Raw genomic sequence first — 15997 nt, 5'->3', positions numbered from 1 at the left:
TTCAGATTCTTTCCAAGTTCAATTTAAGGGAAGATTGCTTCAACCGTTCGGACGACGTGAAATCTCGTCCGGACGCGCTCATACATAAGGCAAGAATCGCAATTCAAATATCACAATCCGGACGACAGTCAGCCTTGGTCCGGACGCGCGTTCATTAGTTAAGGAAATTGCCGATTTGACTTCAACCATCCAGATGACTGCCTATCATGGTCCGGATGCGCGCATAGCAGATATGGAAATTGCGTGTTAAAGATTAGCCGTCCGGACGCTCATCCCCCATGGTCCGGACGCGCGAAAGCCTTATATGGAAATTACTTGCAACGGACGTGCGACCGTCTAGACGACATTGTCTCACCGTCCGGACGCGGCTCTTAAACAGGAAAGATTTCTCAGTGAAATTTTTGAAAAAATCTGTCACACAGTTGTCCGTCCGGACGGCACCCGCATATATCACTGCAGTCTCCCATTCTGTACCTCAGCCTATAAATAGAGGCCCCTGGGTATTGAGAACTGCAAGAATTCGGTATTGAATTCCACAAGTGCTCAAAGAAGTTATTTTGAGAGATCGTTGAGCAGATCAAGTTTCCTCTGAAGCCATTGCAAGTGTGCTGTTGCTGCGCTACATCTGAAGTCTATCTTAGGGGTTGGCCCTAAGGTAAAGGATTCCATTGAAGACCCCTTCAAGTAGGAGACCTGGTTGTGAAACATTCGTGTTGGGTTACACGTTATAGAGCAAGGTACGACCACTGCATCGGGTATATGTGAGTGTTACTATCTTGTATCTAACTTTGTCTTCTGAGTAGTGGATATTTTGGGTTTGGCTGCCCCAGAATGGTTTTTCTCTTAACTGAGTTTCCACTTCGTTAACAAAAATCCTTGTGTCATTTATTTTCCGCATTGTTATTTTTGTTGACACGTAAGCACACACTTGCCATTTATTTTTAGAAGTCAATTTTATTTTTCAATTGGTATTAGAGTAGGTACACTCTGTTTAGGATTTATTTCCTGAGTGTGATCCCCATCTCTTGTGACTTCTTTTTTTGATTACACCTTTTATCATGGATTTCTCTCAGTCATCTGAAGAAAATTATGATATTGAGCTCTCTAAAGTTTTTGCAAAATTCGATAAAATTATTTCTCCAAAAGAGTTCAAAAAGGTGAAGCAAGAAAAAAAGTCTTTGATTGTTCAGTTGTCTGAATCACATGCGTTGATTGACTCTTTGAAATCTGAGAATACCATGCTATTTGACATTATTGATAAACTTGAGAAAAAATTAAAAGAATCTGAAGATCTCTTGAAAAAAATTCTCTAGTGATAATTTGAAGAGCATGCTTTGTATTCATTCAGATGTTCCTAACAAGCCTGGTTTAATTGTTGATGATTTGAGTGCTTCTACTTCACTTGCTTTTGATTTTGAATTAGATTCTACTATTATTAAGTCTGTGATAGTAGACACTGCTTGTTTGGATAATTCTTGCTTGAATAATTGTGTGATGCCCAAGCCCAAGGAATCAGGAACACAAGGTAAGTTTGTTCCTACTTGTCATAATTGTGGGAAAATTGGTCATACTAGGCCAAATTGTTATTTGTTGAAATCCCACAGGCCTTGGATTAAGCAAGATGCTATGAGGAAAAGTGAAGTTGGTGATTCTTCCTCATCAAAATATGTCCCTCCGCATAGGAGACATATAAAAGGTAAGGACAATGTTATTTGTAAAAATGCTAACTATAATTTTGCAGAGAATGTCAAGAAGCATTCAAGCAAAAGAAGCTTGCCCACCTGTCATCACTGCAGCATCACCGGTCACATTCGACTCAAGTGTCCACAGCTCCAGGCTCAAAAGCCAAAGAAGCTGCCAACAAGAGCTACATCAGGGAGCACTCTAGCTCCTACGGCTCTTCAAGCTCCACGGCATTAGCAGAAGTTTGTTCCTGCTAATCAGAGTGGCAAAACAAAGAAAAACAAATCAAGGCGCTACAAGAGAAAGCCGCAAAAGCCCAATGGCAACCATGGCTATGAAGGATTGCTGAGCCTAATGGATGGTATGCTAAGGAGAATGGACAACATGGATAAGACCTGCAAGCCACCGCCTCGGGTCTAGCAGGTATGAGTCAGGAAGGATGAGACCATTCACCCCATGAGGGGGAATGAACGCACTTAGCAGGAGAAGGTGTTCATGCCTAGGATTTGGTTTCTAATCCTAAGGCATCAGGTTTGATTGCTTGCACTTTTACTTGTTATATTTGTGTGCTTTCTGTGCAATCTAGGAACCAGTTTGTTTTGCCCCCTATTTCTTGTGAGAGAGCATTGCAGGTACTTGTTGGGGAAGACAGAAAAAGCAGGTCGAGCAACTGTTTTTCTGTATTGGCATCATCGAGCTTTCACAGGTTTGATCGTGCTTTGCATATGATGTCATTTCCATATTGCATTTTGAAAAATTGAATTGACTTTTAAAAGTAAAGTGTGTGCATAAGTGTCAACAAAAATTAAAGCACAGCAGAAAGTAAATGACACAGAGATTTTTGTTGACGAAGTGGAAACTCAGTTAAGAGAAAAACCACTCCGGGGCAGCCAAACCTAGGAATTCTACTATTCAGAAGACAAAGCTAGATACAAGACAGTAACACTCACATGTACCGATGCAGTGGTCGTACCTTGATCTCTGACGTGTAACCCAACACGAACGCTATCCAACCAGGTTCACCTACCTGAAGGGGTCTTCAATGGAACTCCTTACCTTAGAGCCGACCTTTAAGATAGCCTTCGGTTTACAGCACAGCACACTTGAAAAACAGCTTCAAGGAGATATCACGTCTCTGAGCTCTAATGGAATTCACACCGAATTCTTGCAACTCTAAGTGCCCAAGGACCCCTATTTATAGGCTGGGGGTCAGAATGGGCGTTAGGCAAAATTTGCCTGGGAGTCGTCCGGACGGTGGACCATGGCCGTCCGGACGGACAACTGTGCAACAGGATTTTCTGAAATTTTCGCGGAGAAATCTTTCCTGTATAAGAACATCGTCCAGACGGGATGGCTTGATCGTCCGGACGGACGCACGTCCGCTGTAAGTAATTTCCATAACAGGCTTCGCGCGTCCGGACAGCTAAACTTCAACACGCAATTTCCATATCTGATGCGCGTGCGTCCGGACCATGAGAGGGAGACGTCCGGACGGTTGAAGTCGAATCGGCAGTTTCCATATACGATGGACCAGCATCCGGACCACAGCTGTCAGATGTCCGGACGGTTCATTTTTAACTGCGATTCTTGCCTTACGGAGATACTCGTCCGGACGGGATACCACATCGTCCGGACGGTTGATTGATCTTCCCTTTCTTGAACTTGTAAAGAATCAGTGAACCGTTCGAGAACTGATAGGCGTCCGGACGTGCTGCTGAAACGTCCGGACAGAGCAAGTTTGCACAGAAGCTTCTCGATACGATGTAGGTGTCCGGACGGAGAAAACACGTCGTCCGGACAGATGATGCTTGTCTGTCTGATGTCCGGACGAAATGACACGTTGTCTGGACGGATGGAACAGTAGACAGATGGGCATCCGGACGGGATGACACATCGTCCGGACGGCTGAAAGGGAACTTGAAATTCTTCTGACTTGCAGGCAGAATCTTCTGAAATCACTCTGAAAGTGGAATCCCTATTAACCGCATAATTACACATAAGTGATTTTGTCCAAACACAGAATAAGGCCAAAATACTAACAAACTCCCCCTTTGGCCATTCTAGGACAAAAATCACTTGACCAGTTTGGAAATACATTCCCGGTCCAAAATAAAAATTACTCCCCTTTTTTGTCACAAACGGACAAAGGGTAAATAGAGTAATAAAACAACCAACTGAAATAAAAATTACTCCTCCTAATGGTCTCAGAAGGACTCGGGAAAACAGAGTAATAATATCCACTGACAAAAACGTTCTAAAATCTAATACAATAGGAAATTAGAGAAAAGTCTGCAAGTGGCTCAAAAGAGAGGAACAGAAATCCTCCAAGTACCAAATCCTGCTGATCCACTGAAATCAAGTAACGGAGAGAAATCCGTAACAGCTGGATTTGTAGAACTTCGGCTTCTAGCTCCAGAAGCCGGGAGCCATGGACTGAAAAGCCTTCAGTCGCTTTGATTTTGCAAAGCCTGAACCAGGTTATCCGTAGATTGACATCCTCTAAGCAACTGGTCTACAAGATAACTGAGGAGATTCACCACTGAACCTCTGACTGATGGAGATTTGAGGGACTGCTACGGAAGGCTATGCACGAGCTAGGGGAAAAAGCTCATCTCAAATCCCAAGACCTTTGGACATTAAACATCTGACTTCAACAACAGTCAGTTTTCCAAAGGATGCATCTGTCAATCACTGTGCTGGGAGCCGCTGGATGTCGTATTCCTGAAAAACCAATCAAAAATATCTCCAAAAATACCATTAGATCCTGTTAGTTCCAAACATAATGTGGTATTTGAGACGGCTGTCAAACGGATGCCAAAGAGAAATATAAGCAATGCAGCTTCTCATAAGGCATAAATATATCATGATCAGCCCAACACACAGACAGAGAAGGATTTTCATGCACAATATCTCAAGAAAATATCCCAAAAAATATTCCAATATTCTAAAAGCACAAAGACTTAAAAGAATAACGGAAGACACAAAGAAGATCATGGGATGAGAAGAGATGTGCAACAAATACCAAAATCTCGGGAGAAATCCATGAGAAAAACACACAAGATGCCATGATAAATCAATAAAAATGCAAAGATGTGTGTATGGCAGAGAAAGAGAAGCAAGTCTTAAACCTATAGAGATCCTGACCGGATGAGCAATTGCTAGGTCAGCATATGGCAAGACTGCTCTCGTTTTGGATGTAAGAATAAGTCCGTCCACACACTTCACACTGAAAATCTGAAACTTGAGGAAAATTTGCAGAAAAATAATTTTTCCAAAGTCAGTTTAAGAACAGGCATGTATAATCCACTGATAACACAATCAGGGAGCATCTCAAAACTAAGCAGAGATATAAAAGAGAGTTGAGAATTCATTCAGCACAAACATTTTCCTGGACACAGGAAATTCAAATAGACAACTGAACTCATGCAATGCGTGTGTGTGTGAAGACTTAACCCACAAGGTATGACTATCACAGAAATGACAAAGAGCAACCAGATTTTCTAGACAAGAGAGAAAATCTGTGACAGATTAGCCAAAAGTCAAACCTTATAACTTACTAGGGCCTAGCCACCCTCATATGATACACTCCCCCTGAGATGCAGCACCGAATTGTTTTACTTGTACCATGAAGGACAAAGTAAATTTTTACTTGCACGTAGAGGGCAAGGCATATAGCAAATTCAGCATAAAAGCAGTGAATAGACAATTTAAAGCACAAAATTCATATGAATAACTACTTAATTCTTATGGTGCTACAATCTAGAGGGAATGCCAGAGTTTTTAGGTTCTAGGTTCAACTAGCATGTGGTCAATTTGGTCATCTTATCAAAAACATCTTCTCCTATCCAAAAATTCTTAGAAACACAAAGTCAGAGAAGGAAAGATGTACCTTTAGGGGATTCATGGATAGTGCACATTTTTCATCGCATGAGAAAAGAAGCTATCCTACTTTTGCATATACAGGAAAACACTTATAGTCAAAAACTCTCAAATATATCTAAGCAAAGTAAATTAATACCCAAATAATTGAGATATCATGAGAAAATACATGCAATATCTGATATGCCAAAAAATATATCCTGCAAATTCTCCCCAATATTTTTTTTATTAAAAACAAATGCAATATGGAAAGAAAACATCATATGCATGGCAAGATCAAACCTGATGATGCCAATACAGAAAAAAACAGTCGCTCGACCTGCTTTTTCTTTCTTCCCCAAACAGTACATGCAATGCTCTCTCAAGAGAATAGGGGGCACAACAAACTGGTTCCTAGATTGCATAGTAGGCACACAAATATAACAATTGAAAGTGCAAGCAATCAAACCTGATGCCTTAGGATTAGAAACCAAATCCTAGGCATGAACACCTTCTCCTACTAGGTGCGCCGGTTCCCCCTTTTGGGGTAACTGTCCTTCTCAGCTCAAGTCTACCTTCCAGTAGGTGGTTGCTGACAAGACTGCATCATCCACTCCATCATGTTTTGCATCCAAATAGGAGGCTCACCGGAGTATTGCTCTTGAGGCCTTCTCAATTGCCTAGGTTTGCTCTTGTAAGTGCCACTCTGATTGGCTGGTACAAACCGCTGTTGAGGCCGCTGACACTGAAGAGCATGAAACCAAGGGGCTTGGAACTGATGTCTTGGTGCTTGTCCCCATGGTGCTTGATAGGATGCCTGATGCCTGATGCCAAAGGGTTTGATGCTGAGCTGCAGGTACAGTCCCATACTAAGCTTGTCTAGGCACTTCTTTCTTGGCTTTGGCCTTTTGTGCTTTCAAGAAGGAGCACTAAGGCCGTATATGCCCACTGAGACCGCAGTGATGGCAAATAGGAGGTCTTCTGATGGAATGAGGCTGCTGAGTGCCTGGAACATCATCATTGACCTTTTCCTTCTGTTTATCTTCAATAACTGGAGGGATCTCTGGGACTGTAGGAGGCACAAACACAGTCTTTGAGGAAGAAGGAATATCAGAAGAGGAAGCTACATACCCGAGACCAGTCTTGTCATATGGGCTCTTCTGGATGGACAGCATACGAGTCAACTTCTCATCAGTAACTCTTTCTAGCTGGAGCTGTGTCTCAAGTAACTTTTACTTGAGCTCCTGTATCTTGAGCAGCAGTGAGCTCTTCTTAGTATGCAGACTGTTCAAATCATTAACTTGCTGCTTTCAGCCTTCCCTCAGCTTCTCAAACTCTTTGTAGAGAGTTTTGTATGCTTCCTTGAGCTCTACCTCATTCTCACTATGCTCCGAATAATATGAGTCTTCTTCTTCAATATAAAGGGCCACAAAAGCCAGAAATTTGTCAGACTTTGGAGCATCTTTTTCGGACTCATCACTGAGAGTCACATTGTAAGCCTTCCCCTTGCTCTTCTTGAGATTCCCGCAATCGGCCCGGATATGCCCATAGCCTGAGCATTCAAAACATCGGGGTCCTCTGGGATCTTTCTTCTCTTCATCCTCTGGTTCAGGTTCTCTGAGAGGTTTCTTGGCTTTTTCAGAAAACTTCTTCTTGAACCGATCATCCTCAGAGGAGGCTTCTACCTTCTTCTTGGAAACCTTAAGAGCAATGGTCTTTAATTTCTTGACCGGGGGTAGAGACAGCTCGTATGTTTGAAGAGATCCAACCAGCTCTTCAATCTTCATTTCTTCATTTCTTCAAGATCCTTGCTTTCCTCAATAGTCGTTACCTTAATCCTGAAACGCTCGGGCAAAGATCTGAGAATTTTTCGGATGAGTTTTACATCCGAGATAGGTTTCCCAAGACTCACCATGGAGTTCCTCAGGTCACTTATTTTGGAGTAAAACTCTCCAAATGTCTTTTCCTCTAACATCTTAATTTCTTCAAATTTTGAAATCAACATCTGAAGTTTGGCAGATTTTACAAGTTTTGTGCCTTCATATGTTGTTTCCAAAATTTGCCATGCTGCTTTGCCTGATTCGCAATTTGAAATTTTGGCGAATTCAGATGGAGAAAGTGCTTGGCATAGAGCATGGAGGGCTTTGTCATTTGAAAGACGAGCGTTCTTTTGAGGGACGCTCGTCTTTCAAATGACAATACCCAACAGTCAATAGATTTCAAAAAGAAACGCATACGTGCCTTCCAATAGCAATAGTTCGAGCCATCAAAGGCAGGAACAGAATTAAGAGTTTGAGACATAATAAAGATAGAAGTCAAATATAAAAACACTCAAGAAATTAATCTTCTCAGAGTGTACCAAGCTCTGATACCAATTGAAAAATTGAATTGACTTCTAAAAGTAAAGTGAGTGCATAAGTGTCAACAAAAATTAAAGCATAGCGGAGAGTAAATGACACAGAGATTTTTGTTGACGAAGTAGAAACTCAGTTAAGAGAAAAACCACTCCGGGGCAACCAAACCCAGGAATTCCACTATTCAGAAGACAAAGCTAGATACAAGACAATAACACTCACATGTACTGATGCAGTGGTCGTACCTTGATTTACGACGTGTAACCCAACACGAACGCTTCCCAACTAGGTTCACCTACCTGAAGGGGTCTTCAATGGAACTCCTTACCTTAGAGCTGACCTCTAAGATAGACTTTGGTTTACAGCACATCACACTTGAAAAATGGCTTCAAAGGAGATATCATGTCTCTGAGCTCTAATGGAATTCACACCGAATTCTTGCAGCTCTAAGTGCCCAAGGACCCTTATTTATAGGTTAGGGGTCAGAATGGGAGCCGTCCGGATGGTGGACCATGGCCGTCGGGACGGACAACTGTGCGACAGGATTTTCTGAAATTTTCGCGGAGAAATCTTTCTTGTATAAGAACATCGTCCGGACGGACGCACGTCTGCTACAAGTAATTTCCATAATAGGCTTCGCGCGTTCGGAACATGGGGCAGGAGCGTTCGGACAGCTAAACTTCAACACGCAATTTTCATATCTGATGTGCGTGCGTCCGGACCATGAGAGGGAGACGTCTGGACGGTTGAAGTCGAATTGGCAGTTTCCATATACGATGCACCAGCGTTCGAACCACAGCTGTCAGATGTCCGGACGGTTCATTTTGAACTGCGATTCTTGCCTTACGGAGATACTTGTCCGGATGGGATACCACATCGTCCGGACAGTTGATTGATCTTCCCTTTCTTGAACTTGGAAAGAATCAGTGAACCATTCGAGAACTGATAGGCGTCCGGACGTGCTGCTGAAACGTCCGGACGGAGCAAGTTTGCACAGAAGCTTCTCGATACGATGTAGGTGTCCGGACGGAGAAAACACGTCGTCCGAACAGATGATGCTTGTCTGTCTGATGTCTGGATGAAATGACACGTCGTCCGGACGGATGGAACAGTAGACAGATGGGCGTCCGGACGGGATAACACATCGTCCGGACGGCTGACAGGGAACTTGAAATTCTTCTGACTTGCAGGCAGAATCTTCTGACATCACTCTGAAAGTGGAATCCCTATTAACCGCATCATTACACATAAGTGATTTTGTCCAAACACAGAATAAGGCCAAAATACTAACACATTTTTTTTATAATAATAAAAAAAAAATAAAAAATAAAAAAACTGGGGAGAAGATGCAGAATTTTATTTTTTCTTTTCATAGCTTTTCAGATATTGTATGTGTTTTTGCCTGATATCTCAGTTCATTTTGCATTAATTAAATATGCTTATATATGATTGAGAGTTTATGCATGATATCTGCTAAGTTTCCTGTGGCATCTTAATGATAGATAGTTACTTTCCTCATGCGATGAAAAATGTGTACTATCTAAGACTCCCCTAAGGTACATCTTTTCCTTCTTTGACTTTTTACTTCTAGAAATTCTAGATAAGAGAAGAGGTTTTTGATAAGATGGCCAAATTGACCAAATGCTAGTTGAACCTAGAACCTAAAAACTCTGGCATTCTCTCTAGGTCGCAGCACCATAAGAATCAAGCAGTAAAACATATGAATTATGCTCTTTAATTGTATATTCACTACTTATGTGCTGAATTTGCAATATGCCTTGCCCTATATGTGCAAGTAAAATTTACCTTGTCCTTCATGGTACAAGTAAAACAATTATGTGCTGCATCATAGGGGGAGTGTATTAGATGAGGGTGGCTAGGCCCTAGTAAGTTATAAGGTTTGACTTTTGACTGATCTTTCATTGATTTTCTCTCTTGTCTAGAAAATCTAGTTGCTTTTTGTCATATCAGTTAAATTCATACCTTTTGGGAAAAGTCTTCACACACACACACACACATTGCATGAGTTGAGTAATCTATTTAAAATTTCTATCTGTAGGAAAATTTGAGCTTATTGAATACTTAACTCTCATTTATATCGTTGCATATTTTTGCAATGCTATTTGACTGTTTTATAAGTTGATTATACATGCGTGTTCTGAAGCTAACTTTAGGGAAAAATACTTTTCTGCATATTTTTCTCCAGTTTCAGATGTTCAGTGTGAAGCGTCCGGATAGACCTATTCTTATGTCCGGACGAGCGCAGTCTTGCCATACATTGTTCTAGCAGTAGCCGTCCGGATGGTTTAGTGACACGTTCGGATAGGATCTCTACAGGTTTAAGACTTGCGTTCCTTTCTCTGCCATACACACATATTTGCATTTTTTATTAATTTATCATGGCATGTTGTGTGTTTTTCTCGTGGATTTCTCCCGAGATTTTGGCATTTTTTGCACATCTCTTCTCATCCCATGATCTTCATTGTGTCTTCCGTTATTATTTTAAGTTTTTGTGCTTTTAGAATATTGGAATATTTGTTGGGATATTTTCTTGAGATAGTGTGCATGAAAATCCTATTTTGTCTGTGTGTTGGGTTGATATTGGTATATCTGGGTCATTTGGATTGCGATATTTGTTTTTATAATTTTTGGGCATCCAATTGACAGCTGTCATAATATCACTTTTTTTTTTGGACTAACAAGATCTAATATTTCTATGTGGTGTTATTTTTGGATAGATTTCTGTTAAATCCTTTCAGGAATATGTTGTCCAGCAACTCCCAGCACAATAACTGACAGATGGATCTTTTGGAAAACAAGATTGTTGTTCAAGTTATTTGTTCAAAATTTCCAAGGATCTCAGGATTTGAGATGAGCTTTTTCCCCAGCTCATGCAAAGCCTTCCGTAGCATTCCCTCAGATCTGCATCAGTCAGAGGTTCAGTGGTGAATCTCCTCAGTTATCGTGCAGACCAGTTGCTTAGAGGATGTCAATTTGCGGATAACCAGTTTCAGGCTTTGCAAAATCAAGAGATTGAAGATTTTTCAGTCCATGATTCCCGGCTTCCGGAGCTAAAAGCCGAAGTAGTACAAATCCAGCTTTTACGGATTTCTCTCCGTTACTTGATTTCAGTGGATCAGCAGGATTTGGTACTTGGAGGATTTATGTTCCTCTCTTTTGGGCCACTTGCAGACTTGTCTCTATTTTCTTATTTTGGAGTTTAGAAAGTTTTGGTCTGTGGATATTATTACTCTGTTTTACCCTTTGTCCCTTTGTGACAAAAAGGGGGAGTAATTGATGATTTGGACCGGGATTGTATTTTTAATCAGTCAAGTGATTGTTGTCCCAGAATGGCCAAAGGGGGAGTTTGTTAGGTTTTGATTGGCTACATTCTGGTTGACAAAATCACTTGTATGTATAGATGCTTTTATCAGGGATTCCACTATTCAGAGTGATGTCAGAAGATTCTGCACTACTTACAAGTTAGAATTTTCGGTTCCCTGTCAGCCATCCGGACGACTTGCCATCTGTCTGGACGACGTGCCATACCGTCCGGACACCCCGACAGATCAAGCATCATCTGTCCGGACGATGTACTTTCCCGTTCGGACCTTCACTGTTTCGAGAAGCAACTGTTCCAGCTTGCATCCGTCCGAACATTTCAGCAGCCCGTCCGGACGCCTCTCAGTGATCGATCAGCTTCAGATTCTTTCCAAGTTCAATTTAAGGGAAGATTGCTTCAACCGTCTGGACGACGTGAATTCCCGTCCGGACACGCTCCTACATAAGGCAAGAATCGCAATTCAAATATCACCATTCGGATGATAGTCAGCCTTGGTCCAGACGCGCGTTCATTAGTTAAGGAAATTGCCAATTCGACTTCAACCGTCTGGACAACTACCTATCATGGTCCAAACGCGCGCATAGCAGATATGGAAATTGCGTGTTGAAGATTAGCCGTCCGGACGCTCATTCCCCATGGTCCGGATGCGTGAAAGCCTTATATGGAAATTACTTGCAGCGGACGTGTGACCGTTCGGACGACAATGGTCCCCTTTTTTCCGGTTCTTTTTACCACATCAAAACCAACTTGCTGACCATACCTCCTATAATACCCTTCAACTTCTTCCAACAAATCAAACATCATTAATTCCTTAGGTTCTTCAACTTTACCATTCACATCTATCATCTTGTATTGTGGCTCATTGTCCTTATCATCCAACTATAAATCACATACAAAAAAAAAATCAAATCAATAATACAGAGTTCAGATAAATAATACAAAAGTTAAAAGCCTAACCAAATTCAGATCCATCTTCGTCGGTTGAATCGTTGTCATTTGGAATGTGTGTACTTAGATTATTCAACTTCGCCCTCATTATCCATGCGTGAGTTGAAAATTCCATTTAAGAGAGCAGAAGGTGGCCTAGAATTACCAATGAAATAATAATAAGATAATATAATGCCTATATGCCTATAATTCCATTTTGCATTATTCAATTTCAGCACAGTGATTGAATAATTTGAATTTTGGTTTGATATTTATAAAGATAAAACACACAAGAAACTTCCCCTTTATATTCCCATTTTACTTTCAACTCCAGCAAACACAGAAACATGCGTATACACACACACACAAATGTTTGATAAAAAAATTTGAAAAAGATATCCTTTAGCCAGGAGACTCCATTCTCTATATATGGAGTCTCCTGGCTAAATCACTCTAATGGTCCATTGAAGCAACAATTTAACCTTAAATGCCTTTTCCTAATTTATCAAAGTTGCAAAAGATATATAGACCAAGCACATAACAACTATGTCCAAAAAAGAAATAACTGGACCAAGCAATAGGAGGGGTAACATCTATGAAATCGACATGAATAACAGATAAGATCTTAGCACAACAAAACAACATAATTTTATTGAACTTTTCAAGGCTATTTAAAACCAAAAAGTGGATTATCAAATGGAAGGATTGCACTTCAATATTGTTTTGAAATTGCTCACATTTTATGTGAATTTAATTTTGTTGAAGTTCAAAATTGTAAGGTGGTAGATGAGTGCCTGCTCAAGAATAATAGTAACTATTGTGACAGCAAAAAGTTTTGGTACTAGTTTATTATAACAAAATAAAATTTTGGACTACCACCTAGTAGAGAAGAGGGAAAAGAAATAAATTAACCACACTCAAAAGAAATTATTTACGTAGTTCAGGATAAAAATCTACTTCCACAAGGGAAAAAAAAAAGAGAGGAAAAATTACACTAATAAAGGATGCAATATTAGAGGTGATGAGAAATGCTCAAACTTAAGTCTCAATATACCAAAGCCCAACTCATGCGGGCACTTTTAGCCTCAAAGTTACCAAGCCACTTCCCACATAAGCGGAGCAATTTAGGCTAAAGCCCCTCTTAGATTTGTGCTGACCAGCGCAGCTATGTACACAGTGGTCACGACCATACGACATTGTTACCAGTGTGGGCTACCCGGGGTCAGACCCGGTCGCCAGTTTGTGCATATCGGGGCACCGGTGTTGCACTAGAGGTTCTTTCGAGAACACGCAAAACCTATCAGGAAGGGGTAAGTATTGAGACAAGAGTTACAAGAACTCAAGAAACAAGATGTATAAGATGGTATGTGTAAATTAAATTTATTGTTGTTAACGTATAAGTTGAAGTGACGTATAATGTTCAGACTCTTTTCTTTATAAATAGAGTAGCCTTGTATACAATCAAATCGTCAAGCAAAGGCTTGACGTGTAGTTAAGCAAAGGCTTTGACGTGTAGAAGTATGCCATAGGTCGAACCACCTTAATTGTGTTTCTCTCTCTCTTGTTCTCAACTCTTCCCAAAATTATGAGCTTCTATATGGTATCAAAGCTCTAAAAACTCATGCGAGTATCGATCCTGTGCCAATTTTTTTTGGGGCTCTCTCATCCCTTCCGCATCTGCAACCACAACCAAAATCCATAGTCTCACAGAATCATAGCCGCAAATAGACCTCAACCTCTGTCATCTTCCACCATAGTACTCAACATGTTCCTGCAAGTGATCTTTAAAAGGAAATTGCTGCTTTAATACATAGGCATTCTCTTCTTCAGAACCACTACCCTTGCATTTTATCATTGCATCTTTCTAGATTACTTCATATTGATCTGAATATTCCAAACCATTCACATCATCACCATCACTTTCTTCATCAGATTCATTAGCTTCAATTTCTTTCCCAGAATGATCTCTTTCTGACAGCTCTATTTCTCCAACCTACTCTACAGTTTCAAGATAATCTTTTGCATCATGTTGAGCCTTTGACAACATATTAGGCTGTCGGCCAAAAAGGCTAATGAAGCTCTTTTCAAGTCGAGGCCAGCCAAAAATTAGCCAAAGTCGATGTTCCAACCATAGTAGCCGATACTGGCCAAACAGTCGTCAAAGTCTAAATTCCGGTAATAACAACTGATGTTCCCATTTAGGCCATAGTAGCCATTTTTTTTTCAGCCTATTCAAGAACCAAGCTCAACGTACGTGATTTATCATTGGGCTTGAGACAAGAGTTACAAGAACTCAATAGACAAAAGTTATAAGGTGGTTTGTGTAAATTAAATTTATTGTTGTTAATGTTGAAGTTGAAGTGATGTGTAATGTTTAGACTCTTTCTCTATAAATAGAGCTTGTCTACAATCAAATCATCAAAGAAAGATGTAGCTAAGAAAAGGCTTTGACGTGTAGATGTAAGCTATAGGCCGAACCACCTTAATTGTGTATCTCTCTTTCTTGTTCTCAACTCTTCCCCAAATTATGAGCTTCCATAGTAAGGGTCTAAATAAAACATATCGAGTTGAACGATGATATTATGATAAGAATTTATCATGTGCATTCTTCTTATTGATATCAACTGCCTTATACGATGATATATCTTAATGTGAGAAAACTTTTTCTTAAAAAACTATGAGTTCAAAATTCTTTCATTTGATTTTATCTCACTAAGTCGTGGACTTACACTTGATTTCCTTTCCACATGTAAAACACACTTGTGTTTTATAGTTAGTCAGTAGCTAGATGGTGAGTCCTTTGAGACGGTATGTACTTGTGGATGATATAGTCAGTATCATCTTTGAGGAGCTAGACTCAAAGTGGTTACAGAGCATGTGGGATAGCGATGGACATACGCGTAGGGAGATGATCAAGATTCTCTATTTGATTTATCTTTTTAAGACTAGATCTTGATCTTGATGTAATTAGGGATGTTTGTTATGTTTGGAGTTTTCTTTACTTATCAATGATTTGAGGTTATTTTGAGAATTGTAACGCTTTGGTTTTTAGTTATTCACTTTTGGGACACTTAGTATTGCTCAGAATATTTATTAATTTATGGAATTATTTTAGATATATTAAGTTTCAATTATTTATGTTGTTCATTTTATACAGAGTTAACAGGTAGATAGATCCTTCTTGAGTTATTTACGTGGTAAATATGTCTTGGGGGCACGCCGAGTTAACTACATGTTAGTTAATTCATGGGGGTGTTACACTTTAGGATCATGTAAGAGAAATTCTTAGAATGTTGTCTTAGCTTGGTTAAGATGAGAATTATAGGCGGCGCACATGAAGTTTTTTACAACTTCATGAAGCCTAAATAAAGTTGAATGTGAGATCTTAGACAGGCACTCAACAAGCGACTGTGCTAAGAAACTCAAGTTAGGACACCTTTATGGTGACTAGACTAAGATTCGTACGACGTTTGAGTGTGACAAACCAATTGAGTGGGGTTCCACCATAGCAGACATTTCACATTGTATGTGTTATAGATGACCAATCAAGGGAGTGATTGGATGGATCTTTGCTCCATCACTATAACGTATGAGTAATTCACATCTCATTAAATGGCCTGAAAAAGGGAAAAGGAAAGCACAAATTTAGGGCAGTTTCAAACACTCACCTAATCCCTTATGACATTTGTGTATGCCCCTTTTATATGTTTCCAGCAAAACCATACACACCACCCCTAGTGCACCAAGTTTTTCCATACTCTCACTCACACAAATGCACATGCAGTCTGTCCCAACCAATACCAAACTCTTTTTTTCTTATAAGTAATAAAAT

General features: G+C 40.2%; 1 pseudogene; it reads right to left on the bottom strand.

The window, feature by feature from the left end:
- The window catches only part of LOC133876134 (probable LRR receptor-like serine/threonine-protein kinase At1g56140), a 33085-nt pseudogene extending 19723 nt beyond the window's left edge, over window positions 1–13362 (bottom strand).
- Window positions 13363–15997: the final 2635 nt, after the last annotated feature.

The sequence above is a fragment of the Alnus glutinosa genome, chromosome 8, assembly GCF_958979055.1.
Source record: "Alnus glutinosa chromosome 8, dhAlnGlut1.1, whole genome shotgun sequence".
Classification (NCBI taxonomy): domain Eukaryota; kingdom Viridiplantae; phylum Streptophyta; class Magnoliopsida; order Fagales; family Betulaceae; genus Alnus; species Alnus glutinosa.
The sequence above is the reverse complement of the archived record's forward strand: the minus strand, read 5'-3'. Positions and strand labels throughout refer to the sequence as shown.